Here is an 18,443-nt window from a genome sequence, read left to right as displayed (position 1 = left end):
TGTTCTGTCCAGGACAGAATTTGCTCTATTCTTTTTGCCGCAGTGAGGCTTTTGGTCTCTCCCTGATGGTTGATGTACGCCACTGCCTTCACATTCTCTGAATCTGGAGTGAATGATCTCATACTAGGTCAATCAAATGCTGCAGACACAAACATCTTGGCAGTTAGGCGATTTGGCTATCGAGAGAGGAGATTCCGATGACAATCAAGTTCCCTGCACCAACACAGTGCCTCCTACCGGCATCTGTTGTCAGGATCTTCCAAAGCATAGGGTGGAATTCTTATTCTTCTGATGTGTGAACCAGACTGAAGCCACCAGGACAGGGACAGCCTGGTCCTTGGCAACAAGTGAAGCTTTCTGTCCAGTGACAGGATTGACTTGTCCCATGATGACAGAATGTCACGTTGCCCACCATTAGACCCAGAACTTTTGTGCAGCGAAGACTCGGACAGCTCCTGGACTGCAGCGCTCAAACCTGAGGCTGGAGTTTTTCCTGAGGAAGGAATACCTTGGCCTAGGGAGTGCTCCAGAACATTGGAGGTGAGAAAGCAGGGAACGAAAGCTTGTAACTCTTGGACACCACCTCCTGCACCCAAGCATCAGAAATGCAATTCTGGAACATAAAGGGCTTTCTCCAACCTGTTGCCACAAAGTTAAAAGTGTACCATTTTCGAAGATATTTTTTGTTTGGTGTATCATTAACAATACTCCTTACTGGAAACACCTAAACGCAATCGTTTTGCAATATAGCATAGTTTTAAAATTTGCGTTAAAGTGGGAGTAAACTGCCATGCATGACTTACCTATAGGTACAGTAAATATCTACTAAATGTGCACCATATATGAGAGATCTACTTTTGATGCAGTTGGAGACGTCACCTGTGGTATGTATGCTGTATGCGAGTCCTGTGCCCGCATGCGCAGGAGTGACGTCAACGTGGCTCTGACCACTCACACAGCCAAAGTCCGCAGAACCCGATAGGAAGACAGGGTGAAGATGGAAGTGCCTTCAGCGGTGACAGTGCACCGCTGGAGTGCTTCGTTCTAAGGTAAGTTTCACAGTATGGGATGCATACTAGCACATTATAGCACTGCTTTGCAGGATTTAAAAAGAAGAAAAAAAAACAAAAAATTTGATTTTTATACACAGCTTACCTGTAAAATCCTTTTCTTGAGAGTACATCACGGGACACAGGAGCTCATTACATAGACTGGTTAACCCCAATTAAGGAGAATTCCTCCCCTATATAACCCCTCCCATATGGGAGGCACCTCAGTTTTGTTGCAAAGCAATATGAAACCACGTAAAACCCAAGAGGGGCGGGAGTTCTGTGTCCTGTGATGTACTCTCAAGAAAAGGATTTTACAGGTAAGCTGTATATAAAAATACCATTTTCTTGATCATACATCACGGGACACAGGAGCTCATTACATAGTGGGATGTCCCAAAGCAATGCTCAGATTGAGGGGAGGGAGACACAGATCATAACTATAGACCGCCAGGGAGCGGAGGACCTAAACTGCAGCCTGCAGTACACTGCGCCCGAAGGCGATATCCTCTTGCCCTCTGACATCCACCTGATAGAATCTGGTGAATGTGTGGACTGATGACCAAGTTGCAGCCTTACAGATCTGAGCCAGGGAGGCCTGGTGATGCACTGCCCAAGAAGCACTTACAGCCCAATAGAGTGCGCTTTCACTTGAAAAGGAGGGATTTTCCCTTTAACACTATAGGCTTGAGAAATAACCTGTCTAATCCACCTTGAGGCCGGGTTCACACCGCTGCGAACGGGAGATCCGGACGTAATTCGCACCGCACTGCAGTGCAAATCACGTCGGATCTCCGTAGCGATGCGAGTTCAGCCATACAGATAGTATGGCTGAATTCGCATCGCTCCCCCAGCAAACTCGCACAGGACCCTTTTTTTGGTCCGCAGCAGAACCGGATCGCATGGGCGTTCACACCATGCGATCCGATTCCTGTGCGAGTCGGCAGATCGCACTGCGATATGTGATCGGATCTGGGGGTGTCATTAACATATCATTGACACTCCCAGCCGTTCGCATAGGGCAGTGTGAACTGCCGGCGGGAGTCGTGCGATGCGGGAAAACGCCGCGGATTTGCGGCGTTCCCGCATCGCAGCGGTGTGAACCCGGCCTGAGAGAGTGGATTTTGATGCCGCCTGGCTCTTCCTAGGGCCCTGTCAGCAAAATAAATAAGCAATCAGTTTTCCTTATCTGAGCAGTTGCTTGAAGATATATACCGATTGCTCAAACCACATCCAAAGTGTGCAAAGATTCTTCTTCTGCGGACTGTGGGTCCGGAAAAAGGATGGTAGGATTACATCTTGATTCAAATGGAATCCCGAAACCACCTTAGGTAGAAAGGACCTGTTGGGACTCATGACCACCCGTTCCTTATGAATAATTAGATACGGTTCCTTGCTGGAAAGAGCTGCTAGCTCTGATACTCTTCTAGCCGTGGATATGGCTACCAAGAAAACCAATTTTTTAGTCAGGAGAACTAATGAAGCCAGATGCAAAGGTTCAAAAGGTTGGCCCTGCAAAGCCGAGAGAACCAAATTCAGATCCCATGGGCATACCGGAGGTTTGACCGGCGGTCTTATCTGCATGGCCCCCTGGATGAAAGCCCGCACCAGGGAATGCGATGCAAGTGGCTTCTGAAAAAACACTGACAAGGCCGAAATCTGCACCTTGATAGTGCTTATGGCCAAATTCATTTCTAGGCCTGACTGGAGAAAGGCCAAGATCCTGCTAATGACATACTTTCTAGGATGCCATTCCCTGAGTTCACACCAGGAAACATATGCCCTCCAGATTTTGTAATAATTAAGCCTGGAGGCCGGCTTTCTGGCATTGACCAGAGTAGAAAGGACTGGCCCCGAAAGGCCACGGTCTCTCAGAATGTGGGTCTCAGCAGCCAAACCGTCAAATTCAGACTGTGTAAAGCAGGATGGTAAATTGGACCCTTTGAGAGCAGATCTAGCCGGAGAGGGAGGATCCATGGCCTGCCTACTGCCAACTTCTTGATCTCTGCGTACCATCGTCGCCTGGGCCAAGCCGGGGCTACCAAAAGGACCGATTTTGTCTCCCTCTTGACTCTTCCCAGGAACCGCGACATAAGTGGGCACGGGGGGGAAGGCATAAATCAGATTGTACTGATCCCAGAGAACTGTCAGAGCATCTGACCCCTGAGCAAGTGCATCTCTTGTCCTTGACACAAAATTGTCCAGTTTCCTGTTGAACCTGGACGCAAACAGATCTACGTCTGGAGTACCCCACCTGTGACATATGTTCCGAAACACGTTGGGGTGCAGAGCCCATTCTCCTGGGCACAACTGCTGGCGGCTCAGAAAATCCGCCTGCCAATTTTCCACTCCTGGAGTGAAGACTGCAGAAAGACACGGAACATGCTTTTCTGCCCAGACAAGTATGTGATTCACCTCTTTTTGTGCAACCAGACTCCTGGTACCACCTTGGTGATTGATATAGGCCACTGCTGTGGTATTGTCGGACTGAACCCGAACAGGGAGACCCCGTAGTCTGTAAGACCACTTTATGAGAGCCATATAAACTGCCCGTATCTCCAAGACATTTATGGGCAATAGCTTCTCGATCGCAGACCATTTCCCCTGCGAGCACATCTCCTCCAACACTGCTCCCCAGCCTGTCAGGCTGGCATCTGTCGTGATAATCTTCCATGGAAGAGGAAGAAAAGTTTTGCCCTTCCGCAAATTCTTGGTTTGTAACCACCAGACGAGACTCTTGCGTGTCCCTGGGGATAGACACATAGGAAGACCCAAGGATTGGGGCTTCCTGTTTCAAGCCGCAAGGATGCATCTCTGCAGAGGCCTTGAGTGGAACTGGGCGAATGGGACGGCCTCGAAGGAGGCGACCATTTTCCCTAACAGTCTCATGCACAATCGAATGGGGGAAGATCTCCTGCCCAGAATTAGGCGCACCAGATCCCCAATGGCCAAGGCTTTTGACCTTGGAAGAAACACCTTGCCCTGAGCGGTGTCAATGATCATACCCAGGTATTCCAACCTGGTGGCAGGCTGTAGGGACAACTTTTCTAGGTTTATAATACAACCTAGGCATTCCAGGTGTTCTAGCGTTCTGGTAACGCTGTGGTTCAGGAACGCTACTGTTTTCTCCATGAGAAGCAAATCGTCTAGATAAGCCATGACGGCTATACCCCGAGCTCTTAGGTTTGCCAAGAGAGGGTCCAGAATCTTTGTGAAGACTCGAGGGGCCGTAGCAAGCCCGAAACGGCAAGGCCACAAATTGAAAATAGCGCCGCTCTACCGCGAACCTTAGATATTTTTGGTGTGCAGGAAAAATTGGCACATGGAGATATGCATCCTTGATATCTATTGATGCCATAAACTCTTCCCCTTGCAGGGAGGAGACCGCAATGACTGCATTCGGAAGGACCAGATGCGTAAGAACCGGTTCAGATCCTTCAGAACCAGGATAGGTCTGACACTTCCATTTGGCTTCGGAACGGTGAAGAGATTCGAGTAAAACCCTGAACCCTGTTCATTTGGGTCCACTTCTACTATCACCCCCTGGGATAGTAAGTGATCTAAGGCCAGAAATAGCGGTTTTTGCCTTACTGGATCCCTAGGGATCCTTGACCTTAGAAAGCGAGAAGGTGGAATCTCCTGAAACTCTAGCCTGTAGCCCAGAGATACCGAAAAGATCACCCACTTGTCCCGGATCTCTTACCGCCAGGCTCCTGCAAACTGCAGGAGCCTTCCCCCCCACTCGGCCGAGCGGGGGTGCCCCTTCACAAGGAAGCTTTTGGGCTCTGCTTGGCAGGCTTTCGCCCCCAAGTCTTTTTCTGCCCCTGGGCCCGGCCCTGAGCCTTTCCTGTAGAGGAGGGTTGAGAAGACCGTCGCCACTGCTTAGAGCTTGATGCTCCGGGAGAGAGAGCATGCCTAAATGATGGACGTTTGCTCCTTTTGACTGGAAGGAGAGTAGATTTACCCCCTGAAATTTTTTGGACGAATTTGTCTAATTTTTCTCCAAACAAACGTTCCCCTTTAAACGGGAACCCAATCAAATGCTTCTTGCATGACAGCTCTGTGGAAATTCTGACGTGCAAAATTACTATGCATGCTCGGAAACAATTAGACGCATGCTCGGAAGCATTGAACTTCATTTTCTTGGCTCATCATAGTGTTGTACGTCACTGCATTCTTGACGTTTGTAATTTCAGTGAACTTTTGCGTGAACGTGTGTATGCAAGGCAATCTTGAGCGGAATCCCGTCGGAAAAGCTGTCATATCTTTTTCCGACGAGAAATCCGATCGTGTGTATGCGGCATTAGAGTCATTCCTAAAGGTATCAGAGGTCCATATGTTTTGTGACCTAAAATCTCAACCTCATTCTCGCAATACCCAAAGCCTGATAATTTAGTAGTAGAGAGGATGGGGACTGATTCTATATATATATTTGAGGTAGACTTTACATTTGCAGAGTGGCGGCAACACGTACTTCCTGCATTAAAAGCAAAGGCATTCAACGGATTCTCACAATAAGATAATCAGTTGATTTCTACCCTGCTGTGAAGATTTTTTTTTTTTTTTTTTTTTTATAAGAGATTATCCGTTACAAAGTCATACTGTAAACTTTAAGAAAAGACCTACCCTGAGTGATTAAAAAAAAATTTGCTATGATACATGTGGGGATCAAGGGTCGATTCACATACAACAAAACCCTCTGGCACCTGCTGTTCTTTTCATACAAGCTGGGAATCCACCTTCCATGCTGGGAGATCCAAAGTCATTTGCCGTTGGAATTTGTTTTACTCTGTAATTACATATCAGGCTATGGTAACAAGGGTTCAGTGGAGCGAGAAGATGGATAGGAACCGACAGTGAAGAGGGGAACAGGATAGCTGCAGGGGGGGAGGAACATCAGTGGCTCAGACTGAATGCTGGTGGCTAATGCAGACGTTAGCCTGAGCTCTTGTCGTAGTGGGTGGTCAGTGTAGGCAGCCAAACCAGCCACCCCTCTGGAACAGAGCACAGGCGGCGATCATAGAGTAAGTGGGGCGTGAACAAGGTCTGATCAGCCAACTCCTGGAAAATGCTCTTTTTCTTTAACTCCAGCCTGTGCACTTATTAACCTTTTCATTATGCACACACAACTAAATGCCATCACATAAGAGAGAAACATTTTGCTTCTGGCAGAGTACAACTAATGAAGACCGGGTACAAAACTACATGCTAACACCAAAGCACACGTTTTAAACACTCAAAACAAGAGAGCGGAACTAACAAAGAAAACCCGACAAGATGGTATACAGCTCAGACGTACAGACAAATGCACACAGGCGTAAATAGTTCAGTATTGCCCCTTTCTCCTTAAGCCCTGGTTCACATCAATGTGATTTGTCATGCAATTTGACAGTTCAAAATTGCACAAGTCGCACCCCATTTGCAGCAACTGAAGTCAAAACAACTTTGAAAAAGCTTCCTGCGCTACTTTTCTGTTATTTCATTGTGACTTGCATTGACGTTTGTTAAATTAAGCGGTAAGCTGCAATGAAATCGCACATCAAATCGCACTGAACGGAGGCTGTGAAATTGCACTGAAGTAGTGCCATTCCAAAGCTGCACTGGTGTGAACCAGGGATTATACGAACTTCTGAATAGCACTATAACAAGGTTTCTAATTTATCTGCAGCATTGTTGGAAGTGATATTTTCCAACACACAGGCACCATGTCCAGTAATCTATATGGAAGCACCCTGCCACCTGTATTTTTGCTGCCACCATGTAGTAATAGGCTAACCATTAAAGTTACATAAATGTACATAACTCACATTTAAGTATGAGGAGTCTTCAAAAAGTATCCACACTTTTTTATATTTGGAGTTAAAGCGGAGTTCCAATAAAAACAATAAAAAAATGAAAAGTCAGCAGCTACAAATACTGCAGCTGCTGACTTTTAATAATCAGACACTTACCTGTCCCAGGGTCCAGAGCGATGCGGGGGAACGAAGCCCCGATAGTCTTCCCCTCCTCTCTGTGGATCCAGCATTGTCACTGCGTCACTGCACATGCACGAGCGGCGCTGCATGCTGTGACTGGCCGGGCAATCATCTGGGACCTGTGACATGTTCCAGATGTGTGCCGAGATGGAGGGGGAAAGGTGATCTCACTTCCGGCACTGGGGGGCCCCCGGGAGGAAGTGGGAGCTGGAACCCTCTAAAAATAGGGTTTCCGCTCCCCCCCCGAAAAAAAAAATTACATGCTAATGTAATTTGACATATGCTGTGGTATGTCAGGGGGCCACCTTCCCTTAAAGCGGAAGTTCCATTTTTGGGTGGAACTCTGCTTTAAAAAAGAAAAAAAAAAGAAAAAAACTTTAAGGACCCTCGTAATAAAGTTTACTTACTGTTATGACCATTCTAGTTATTTTATTATTTATTATTTTTATTTTCTAGTTATTTAGGTATTTTGTCACACTGTATGGGGTACCTCCATACCACAATATAACTTGCATAGACCAGTCTGAACCACTTCCTTGATCATATAACTCACAGGGCACTGTGCATCAGTGTATAAGATTTGATTTATGTCATGCCACTAAAACTGTTGAATACTTACAAAGCCATCGACAACTCTGCCCCCAGCTTACTAACCTAGTCTCAAAATATCAACCCAATCGTTCTCCTCATTCTTCTCAAGACCTCCTGCTCTCTAGCTCCCTCATCACCCCCTCCCATGCTCACCGGCGGGACATTTTCAGAGCCTCTCCAATCCTATGGAATTCCTTACTCCAATCTGTCCGATTATCTCCTCCTCTATTATCTTTTAGACAATCCCTAAAAACCCTTCTCTTTAGAGAAGCCTGTCCTACCCACACCAGCAACTGCATTTTCATTTTCTCCATCAGCTCACCCCCCACAGCTATTACCTTTTTTTTTTTTCCACTTGACCCTCCCTCCTAGATTGTAAGCTCTAACAAGTAGGGCCCTCTGATCCCTCCTGTACTGAATTGTATTGTAACTGTACTGTCTGCCCCATGTTGTAAAACGCTGCACAAACTGTTGGTGCTATATAATAATAAAATGATCAGGTGGGGTTTGGAGACTGGAGTCCTGCTTTAGGAGACCGTCAGAAACTGGAGACGTGTTACATGAAACTGCTAGAGATCTCTGCTATTACAACCCCATTACAAATCAAAGCTATCACAGATGACTGCTTGGGTCTGGGGGCCTCACTAAACAAAAGGGCCACTGATTGGGCACCAAGGCCCTAGACAAAACAAGCACTTGACCCGTGCATAGGGAAGGGTTTGGAGGGTGGGAATAGGGTGCACTGTGTATGGCTAGGAGTGGGGCTTTAATAACACTGAAAATGACAATTACATGTTCTAGGGAATATATGATATTTTAGTTATTTTGTTTACCCAGAGAGTTTAACCTTTCAGCCAGCCTATTTTTCATGGAGTCCTTTGTTTCCATAATGAACATGTGCATTTATACAAAGCCCAGGCTGAACTCACCAATATTACTCCAAGCTGCTGTTGGTCTATGCTTCACATATTAATCTTCACCGTCTGAGTTGCCTTTCAGCTGGTTACCATATAAGGAGAAAGGAGCACATTTTTCTTCCGCAAAGGTCTCTGCTTTGGTTGAAGCCTAAGAGAAAATGCGAGGCAGAAGTTAAATGCGACTAACAGAAAAAAAATAAAAAAATAATATTTGAATAAAAAAATAAATCCTAAACTTCACACTTGAAGCTCTTATGTACAAACATTGATCCTAATATATTATTCAGTGTCATTTGCTTTAAGAACACAAGTATTTAGGATCACAGAGGTTTATTACGTTTTCTTCCACAAGTCCTCCATTTATATGCAGCATAGAAGCCTAGATGTCTTATACATTTTGTACAAAATAAATGACATCAAGGGAACAGAGAAAAGCTGGATCTCTGCTGGTATGGCAACTTCATGAATACTCTGGTCACAGACTGCTGTAGTCATTGCATGGATTGCACATCAATGTGGTCATTTCAAAATCAAACACCTCTGGGCATTTATTTTTCAAGAAAACCTACACCTGTATACTCAACTCCAGGCAGGTAGCTAAAATCTGAGTTGACATATAAATATTATATACATATTAAAAATAAATAAAATTGTCTTATGTACTTAACTGACAATCTGAAGCAGCCAGTGTTGTGATCCAGGCACTCCTGTCAGACAGCATAGCTCTCCTTTGCAGTCTGCCACCTGGATGGTGAAGGACCAGCAGCACACTGTTGAAGTCACCCTCCTGCTCTTTACTCCTGTCAGCACATGTGCATTGCAGCAGAACTGGAATGGTTCCTCATTTCTGTACCTCCCTTCCATAGTTTGTATGCTTCAGAGGAACATAGAAAGAAATATTCTTAGTTTTTTCAATATAAAAAAAACAAAAAAAAAACACATTTAAAAGATTTTTATTTTTTATTTTTTTACACACACGTACATATCTACACATAAACTGTACATGCACACATACACTTAAAAAAGTTGTAAAAAAAAAATAAATAAAAAAAAATGGAAGATCCTGTTTCTTTAAAGCATATTAAACCGCATAGTGCTTGTGCGAAGTCATTTGTCCCTTTGTATACTGTAAAATACCTGTTTGATCCTGCCTGTTCCTGTGTCCCCCTATGTAAACTGACCATGGTAATCATGGCTGCTGATCTATAATAATTGCGTGATTGGTTCACTGATTTTTCCAAAACTCTGCACCAAGATACAGGTCAGATTTTAGGCACCACTTGTAAGAGAAATGCCAGGGTAATGAGATACTACTCAAGGGTTAAATCAGTTATACTGCGGCAGGTTGGCTCTGCTACTCAAAATCACGTAGCTGTACGTGATCTCGCGAGGTCAGAATAGCGGGAGCGCACGTCCACCACGAGCTCTGTGAATCCGACTGCCCGTCCCATGGATTTGATGTCTGCAGGGATACCCATGATCGTCTCACAGAGAGGAAGAACGGGGAAATGCTGATGTAAACAAGCATTTCCCCATTCTGCCTAGTGACACTGACGACAGCTCCCTGTAATCGGGAACGGTGATCAATGTCGTGTCACACATAGCCCATCCCCCCCCACAGTTAGAATCACTCCCTAGAACACACTTAACCCCTACAGCTCCACCTAGTGTTAACCCCTTCACTGCCAGTCACATTTACACAGTAATCAACACACTGATTGCTGTATAAATGTGAATGGTCCCAAAATAGCGTCAAAAGTGTCCGATCTTATCCGCCATAATATCGCAGTCACGATAAAAATCGCTGATCGCCGCCTAGTAAAAAAAAACATTAATAAAAATGCCATAAAACTATTCCCTATTTTGTAGACGTTATAACTTTTGTGCAAACCAATCAATAAACGCTTATTGCGATTTTTTTTTACCAAAAATATGTAGAAGAATACATATGGGCCTAAACTGAGGAAAAAAAATTTTTAATATATTTTTTGGGGGATATTTATTATAGCAAAATGTAAAAAATAATGTTTTTTTTTTTTCAAAATTGTCGCTCTTTGTTTATAGCGCAAAAAATAAAAACCACAGAGGTGATCAACTACCACTAAAAGAAAGCTCTATTTGTGGGGAAATGTTGTGGTGTCGATTTTGTTCGGGAGCAATGACGTATGACTGCGCAATTGTCAGTTAAAGCGACGCAGTGCCGAATCGCAAAAAGTGCTCTGGTCAGGAAGGGGGTAAATCCTTCTGGGGCTGAAGTGGTTAACAATACAAAACATTCTCAATACACACATAAATAAAAAATACAAATAGGTACTCAAATAGATCTATCTAATGGATCTCCAACGTGCACTTAAATACAAAAATGACTCTACTGCAGCATATACTCTTAATTCTCCTGGGCCATCTAAATGACAAAAAAGAAAACAAGAGAAAAAGAGAAGGATGGGAGCAGACCCATTCCCCTATCCCCACCCCCAAAAGGGATTAAATCACTTCTAAAAAGGAAAGCAGACACGGCATTAGAACACAGAAAGTGCATCAGCCGATTTCAATGAGCCAGGCCCTCCCATTTAAAATGAGAATTGTGAAAGAAAAAGTGGTTTCTTCTGAGTAACCAAAAAGTAGAAATCTGCTACAAAGTTTTGTTAAAATCTTTGCAATGTACATGGATCACCCAGATATGATTGCCTTTTTTCCCTCAATAAAACTGGAGTTCCTCTTTAAGTTCAAACACAGCATCCTGGGAGGTGGTCACATTCTTCCTCCATATGCAGAACACTGGGTACTTCACATTGGCTAAGAGCGAGAATTTGGTGAATGTTAATTTTTCAAAAGACTCCATCATGTGCACTGTAAAAGCCTAAGTAACAGAGTCTCTACTATAGCATGCCTTATCTAGCGAGTATACCAATGTACGTACTTTTCCTTTTTCTTACCTTTTTGTCCACAGTGGTTTAAATGGCACAAGAGTAGCACTGTATAAGAGTGAACACAGAAATAGATTTAATAGTACATTGCATTCATGTTCATATTGTAAAGCGCTGCGCAAACTGTTGGCGCTATATAAATCCTGAATAATAATTATAATAATGTTAACTTACCTGAACACCACAGCCCAATAAATCCAAACAAGAACTGAAACCCCCGACAGACGTTCTAATCCTTCCCCAGTCTATACAAGATGAAAATGTTTTTGCTATAGATAACAGATGTACTACACTCCGTATCCTAATTAATACCAATGGTATTTAGAGAGAGATTCTGGTGTAAATTTTGAGTACTTCACAAACCATGTCTTTACAGAGCTGGTTTTGTAGATAGTGACACAGTCATGCTGGAACAGAGAAGGTCTTCCCCCAAAATTCAACGGTCTAAAATGTCTTTGTATTCTGAAGTATGACCAGTACCCTTCACTGCAAGCATCTGATCATGATGGAGCATCTGCCTTTTTTTTAATCCATATGGATTTCCATTGCTAACCTCACCTACTATTAAAGTGGTTGTAAACCCTTACAAACCACTTTGACCTACAGGTAAGCCTAGATTAAGGCTTACCTGTAGGTCCAAGAAATATCTCCTAAACCTATACGGTTTAGGAGATATTTACAAAAAGACAGGCACCGCTGACTACGGCGCATGTGCTGTAGACAGCGGCGCGCAGGCGCACTGGGCAGGCCGCAGATCGTGGCGATATGCTGTGAGTGTCGGCTCCCGTGTGCATGCGCGGGAGTGGCGTCATCGCTGCTCCGGCGAATCACAGCGCCGGAGCTACGAGACCCAGAAGTCACTCCGGGATCCATGGCAGCGGCGAACATGAAGACGGAGGACCGCTTCGGGGGCTTCGTTCTCAGCTAAGTTATTCATAATGCGCTAGTATGCTATGCATACTAGCTCATTATGCCTTTGCCTTGCAGGTTGCTTTTTTTTTTTCCAGATGGGTCTACAACCACTTTAAAAAATAAACTATCTACCGGCAGTCATCCTGATCCAAGAATTGTAATACTTACCTGGTTCCATACAAGTCATCAACTTATCCAGGTTACAGAATGATTTTAAACTTCCTAACTAACCTATATAGAAAAAACAAAACAAAATAATTACCTGCTTATCTATTGTCGATTCGCTCAGGTCCAGTCCAAAGATCCTGCCACTCTAAAAGGAGCATTCAACAAGACAAGAAGAGCTCTGAATTATGGAAGCCATGACATCACCCATAGGTTCCCTTGGCCCAGCCACTTTCCATGTTACCTCCTGTCCCCTGCAGAAGCTGCTCGCTGACATAGGGGAGCCAGAGCGGATTAGAAATAGTACATACATCTTTCTTACGCAGGATAGGTACGAGGAGGGAGAAGGGAACATTTAAAAGAAAGTTTTGCCTATAGTTTTACTTTAAAGGGGTTGTAAACCTTTGTGGTTTTTCACCTGAATGCATTCTATGCATTCAGGTGAAAAACCCCTTACTTACCTGAACACGGTCTTTCCAGCGACGGGGAGGAGCACACCAGCTCCAGCCATTGTCTTGGATCCTGATTGGATAGATTGATAGCAGCTCAGCGCAGCCATTGGCTCCCACTGCTGTAAGTCAAATCCAATGACGTGGGGGGGTGGGGTGGGGCTGAGTCCTGCTGTCTGTGTCAATAGATGTAGCAGCAGGACAAGGGAGCGTGCCCGCAAGAGTGCCCTGAGGGAGTGCGGCTCTCCAACGGGGCACTCGAGAGGAGAAGGAGCAGCCAGGAGCGCGGCTGATGGACCCCCAAAAGAGGAGGACCAGGGCCCCTCTGTGCAAATCCAACTGCACAGAGGAGGTGGGTATGACATGTTTGTTTAAAAAAAAAAACAAAAAAAAAAAAAAAAAAAACACACAAACCTTTAGTTATCCTTTAAAGTAGAAGAAAGCCTAACTATATCTATTTTTCTTTCATTTTGGATGGAGTAAGGGAGGATTATGACCCCTGTAAGGTTTATTTTTGGTCATCTTTGTCCCATTTCAGAGATTTTCCTTCACTTCCTGTTTTGGCTATGGGACAGGAAGTAAGAGAAAATCCCTGCAAAATAAGTGAATCTCTTGGGCACCCCCAGATAACCAGAACTAGTGTCCCCAATGGACGAATTCTCCTCTATTACTTTCTGGGGACAACCCAAAATTTGGGGTTTTCTTTTACTTTCAATTATATACAGGACAAAAAGGGTGAATCTCCCTAACAGGGGACACTGACAGCAAGAAAAACAGGAGTTTAATCCATCTCTACTCTATCCAAAACTAGTTTTGCTTTTAGTTATACTTTAAATAATTGGTAAATAGTTGTTACTTTGTGGTTTTATATTAAATACCCACCAAAAAGAGATCTCTAAAACTGCAACATGCCAAAAACTAGGTCCACTGCAAAACATTAAGAATCGTCTTCTTTCTAAAAAGCAGAAAGGGCCTTTGGCCAATTGCAGAGCTGCCGGGGGAACCAGCTATGTCCAGCCTTCTCAATTAGCAAAACAGAGGTGCCACTTTGAGGGGTCCAAACCCCTATCGGGTCTTTAAAGCTTTCTGAGATTATGGAAAGAAAACTTTCAAGGCCCACTCTGGTGGGTCCAAAAACAAAAACTGGATTGAGTGCTCTTTAAAGCCAAGACATTATTCTTGTGTTTAGCCCCAAGAGGCCCTCCAATTATCCTAAACTATTTTTAGACTTCCAGCATTTCAAGATGATAAATGTTAAAGCTTTCACTGGTCACAACTTGAAAGAGAATGTTTCTCTCCATTTTATTTCAAATTTAACAAAATGCACTTTAATTGATCTTGGTTCCAAAACACTAGACAGCAATTAGATTCATATGCAGCATATTCTATATAAAAATAAACACGCAGAGAGATTTACCAAATGAAAATGGAATAAGAAGCAGTACAGGAAGGAAATATGTGTTTAGTAAACTGACATTCCAATACATCAGATCATATAGTAAACCAGAAAGTCTTTCCCTGCAGATCTTTTCACTTTTCCAGTAGTAATTTAGCCACCAGAACTGTTGGGATGATTTCAATATATTTTTAAAATTCCGCTTCACCAAGCTGAATCATAATCCTCCGCAGGTGCCTACTTACCTCCTCTGACTGGGTCTACAAATGTACAGATCTCACCACTGTAGAACACAAAAGATATTTATACATAATACACAAAAAAAAAGTTACTTGTCCTTCCAATTTTTCAGACTGGTCATTTAAACTACTGGCTAGGGTGGATATAAATCAATGATTTTAAGAAAATAAAAACAAACAATAAAAAAATTAAAATCAGATTTTTTTTTTATTTAAAAAAAAAAAAAAATCGATTTTTTGGTTTAAAATCGATTTTTTTTTATTTTTATCAAATTTATTTTAATAAAATGCTTTTGGAGTAAAAATCTATCTAAAGATAGTTTTCTATATAAGATACATTAATAATTTAGTTTACTCAGCATGAATTGGAGCTTATAACTCATTCAATGAATCCAAGCTCGGCAAGCTGCGATCACATGCACTGCATTGATGCATTCACACAATTTCACAGTAACTATAAGATAAAACAAAGTTCAGAAATATTCCTTCATCTCATTGTTTTGCAAATCTATGTACACTACAAACTGTATGATTGAATTGCTTCTGATATTGCTCCTTTACTAACCTGACAGTTTATTATTCTAAATAGGAAACCTTTGTTTTGTTTGCAAATACTAAAGAATAGCAAGAATAAGTCCTTACATTTAAAGAGCACCTGTCATTTCAGATCCATTATAGCAGCCACTGTTAGTGGGCATCCACTCACCTGCTGCTGCCACATCCCTCACCTTGTTGTGTCACTGCCACATCACCAGCCGTCCCATTAAAGTAAATGGGACTGTCGGCGAGTCAACAGCGGGTCAGAGATGACAGTTGCTCTTTAAAGTGGTTGTAAACCCTCCCCCACAACTTTGTCCCATGTAAATCAGCATAAAAAACCCTAATGAACACTGCTTGTAGAGATCTCCTTACTTGCTTAGTATTGTTGTAATAATCCTTTGTTCTTTAGAAAAACATCACTGAGCATGCCCAGATCTCCCCTGATTTACGGCACACTCTGTCTTATCTATCTGTTATCAGGACTTCCTACGGCCCACAGCACTGAACTCCCAGGAGGCTGCTAATCACTCAGAGCTTCCTCCTACACACCATGTGACATGACATACAGTGTAAACCAGGGAATGGGACAGAAATAACTACAGTCTTATCAGCTGAAGCTGATAGGACTCATATACAGGCAAACACTAGGTAATCAGCACAAGTAAATACTATGAAATAAAACAAGTCAGCTATGAGCAGGGAAGCCGGGTTGCCATAGAAACGTTGGATTGAGAAGGAGGCTTGGTTAACAGTACAGGAAGTGCTCAATGTAAGGGCGGAAATACACTCCACTGTGGACTCAGAAAACAATACTTAAGATGGTGCTGCCTAACCCCCGGAAACAAGTTTTTTTTAAAGTTTCTTTAAACAGTGAGTAATATGTGATTTGGGCTGGATTACAGTGGCTATAGTCTGATAATTACTTATTATAAATGGACAAAATGAAAAGAAGCATCAGAGTGGGAGAGTTTACTTCCTCTTTAAAAATTATGATATAAATTAAGTTGTTTTAAATCAAGCTATTTTACAAGTGATTTAAATCGACTTGATTTAATTCAAATCCACCCTGCTACTGGCTGCAACAGACAGGGGATATATGCACCAAAATAATCCAGTACATTGTGCATACATCAAACATGCCTTGGTTATTCAACCAATTCGTTCTCCTGTTAAGTTGTATTACCTTTAGCTAAATATTTTTTTTTTTTATCAAACGATATATCCTTTCAGGAAATGCATACATGCAGCCACCCTCTCAATGTATATATTTCAATGTTACACCCTTTCCTGAACTCGTATATACATACACAAAATACAGACACAAATAGATTTCTGCTTCTCTTAACAATAATTCATTTCTGCAAAAACAGGCTTGAACCCTTTGGTGTAAATCTGTATTTTATTATTTATAAAAGAAAAAAAAAAAATCAGATCCATTGTTTGATCTGACCCAGTAATACTTTTGGCAATGAACAACAAAACAAGAAGAATACACAGCAATACAATAAACATGGAAGAAGCATTATCTGTAGAGTTTTATAAAAGACAGATAAGCTTGGGTCATACTTTATACATGCAAACAACCATAGTTATTTTTCTACATTTTCAGTGCTCTGAGAAGACTTTACAAAAAATAAATAAATAATGCATAGAAGTTTGATTCAAATAAAACAATAAGGCCCCTATATTTATGAACACCAAAAGGGAGCTTGATGTATTTTTTATTTAATTTTTAATTTTTTTTACACCAAGCCAAATGTTGAATGCATGGCATCTACGCACCAGGCTGTAGAGTTTGCTTACCGGATGATAGGTAGTGATGGGAAATGTATAATTTAGCTCAGTATATGCTTTTAGTCGCTGGGGCAGAGGCTCAGATATGCCTGGCAAGCACCCTGCAGCAACCACTGCTTAAAGAAGCCCTAACAGTTGATTATACAATTCATGGCCACTGGTAATGAGACCTCTGCTCTTCAGTCTGCAGAGCTGCTGTAGCCATCACAAGGGGCTTCCACTCTCCCTGTTGGATATATAGTTTGACTATATAATATGATGAATGCAGCTGAGAAAGTTAGAGCAGATCTCGCCACTGGAATTCCAAGGAAACATAAAAAAAAAAAATTAAGGGTTTATCTAGCCCAATAAACGTAACTGAAATATTGTTACCGTTTATTGATCATGTAGCTGCTCATATCTGGTTAATTCACTGTCAGCAGTCATTTCTATAAAGCACATGCCAAGCAGTGCCAAGAGCAAAACCATAAACAGAGGGGTGGGACTGGTGTTCCTATAGACTTTTGGGATGTCCAAAAGCAGTCCAACGGAGCAGTGATCAAAACACGAATAGGCCTAATAAAAAAAAAAAAATATGGAGACTGACAACAGCTTGAAGAGGTGCCTGAAGGACCTTGCGCCCAAAGCTGGCATCGGCCAAAGGCTAAACTTCCATCTGGTGGAACTTAAAAAAACATGTTAACAGAAGACCAGGTGGCAGCATTGCCAATCTAAGAAACAATTCTCCAATGTCTAAAAGCCAAAGAAGCACTTCTAAATCTAGAAGAGTGTACCTTGACAAGAAGGGTGCTACGCAATCCTTAAGACCATGGGCTTGAACAATAATGTGTCTGAGCCACCAAGAAAAGGTGGAGTGAGAAGATGGTTCCTCTTTGAGGTTATCTCATTTGGGATGACAAAGTCTAAAAGTCAGTCTTCTCAATGGTAGCAGTGGCTGCAAAGTAGACTCATAGAGCAGGAACTACATCCAGATAATGGAGGGGAATCTCCTTCTGATGTACTGCAGCTAGACAGATTGATTAAGTACAATGTCCTGGTTAGGGGAAAAAGTTGGAACTGCCTTGGGAAAGGAAGAGGCTCAAGGCCTCAATACAACTTTGTCTCAATGTAAAACCAGAAAAGGTTCTTCACGATGCAAGGCTACCACCTATAGATAAGGCTATAAGCATACCTCAACACCTTCCACTCCAAAATCATTATCTGTTCTGCCTGAAGCTTTAGTGGCCTTGGCTATGACAATATAAGTCAGAAATCAAAGCTGCAATTCAGCCCAAGAAATCCTGCATAACTGAACTCTTCCAGGATAAGGCCAAGGAGGGGGCTACACTCCACAGAGCTAGGACAGACTATGAGGAAGTCATAGAGACTCAAGCCGAGTACAATTTTCCAGACTATTTGAATCAGGCCCTTGAGGTGAAGCACCACAGGCCACTTCGGAATTTTTAGTGAATCGTGATCTGGAAGGACCTGATACAGCAGGACTGCTCCC

The 18,443-nt window shown here is 42.7% G+C and overlaps 1 protein-coding gene across 1 annotated transcript in view; it reads right to left on the bottom strand.

Moving 5' to 3' along the window:
* The window catches only part of GJC1 (gap junction protein gamma 1), a 144,491-nt gene that overhangs the window by 42,887 nt on the left and 83,161 nt on the right, over positions 1 to 18,443 (bottom strand). The window contains exon 3 of the transcript XR_013263586.1: positions 8,545 to 8,680. The gene's annotated coding sequence lies outside the window, so the exon portion shown is untranslated. The remainder of the gene's footprint in view (positions 1 to 8,544; positions 8,681 to 18,443) is intronic.

This window comes from Lithobates pipiens, unplaced genomic scaffold (assembly GCF_037356315.1).
Source record: "Lithobates pipiens isolate NorthernLeopardFrog02 unplaced genomic scaffold, aLitPip1_a1.2 Scaffold_28, whole genome shotgun sequence".
Taxonomy (NCBI): Eukaryota; Metazoa; Chordata; class Amphibia; order Anura; family Ranidae; genus Lithobates; species Lithobates pipiens.
This window is presented reverse-complemented; position numbering and strand designations above follow the sequence as displayed.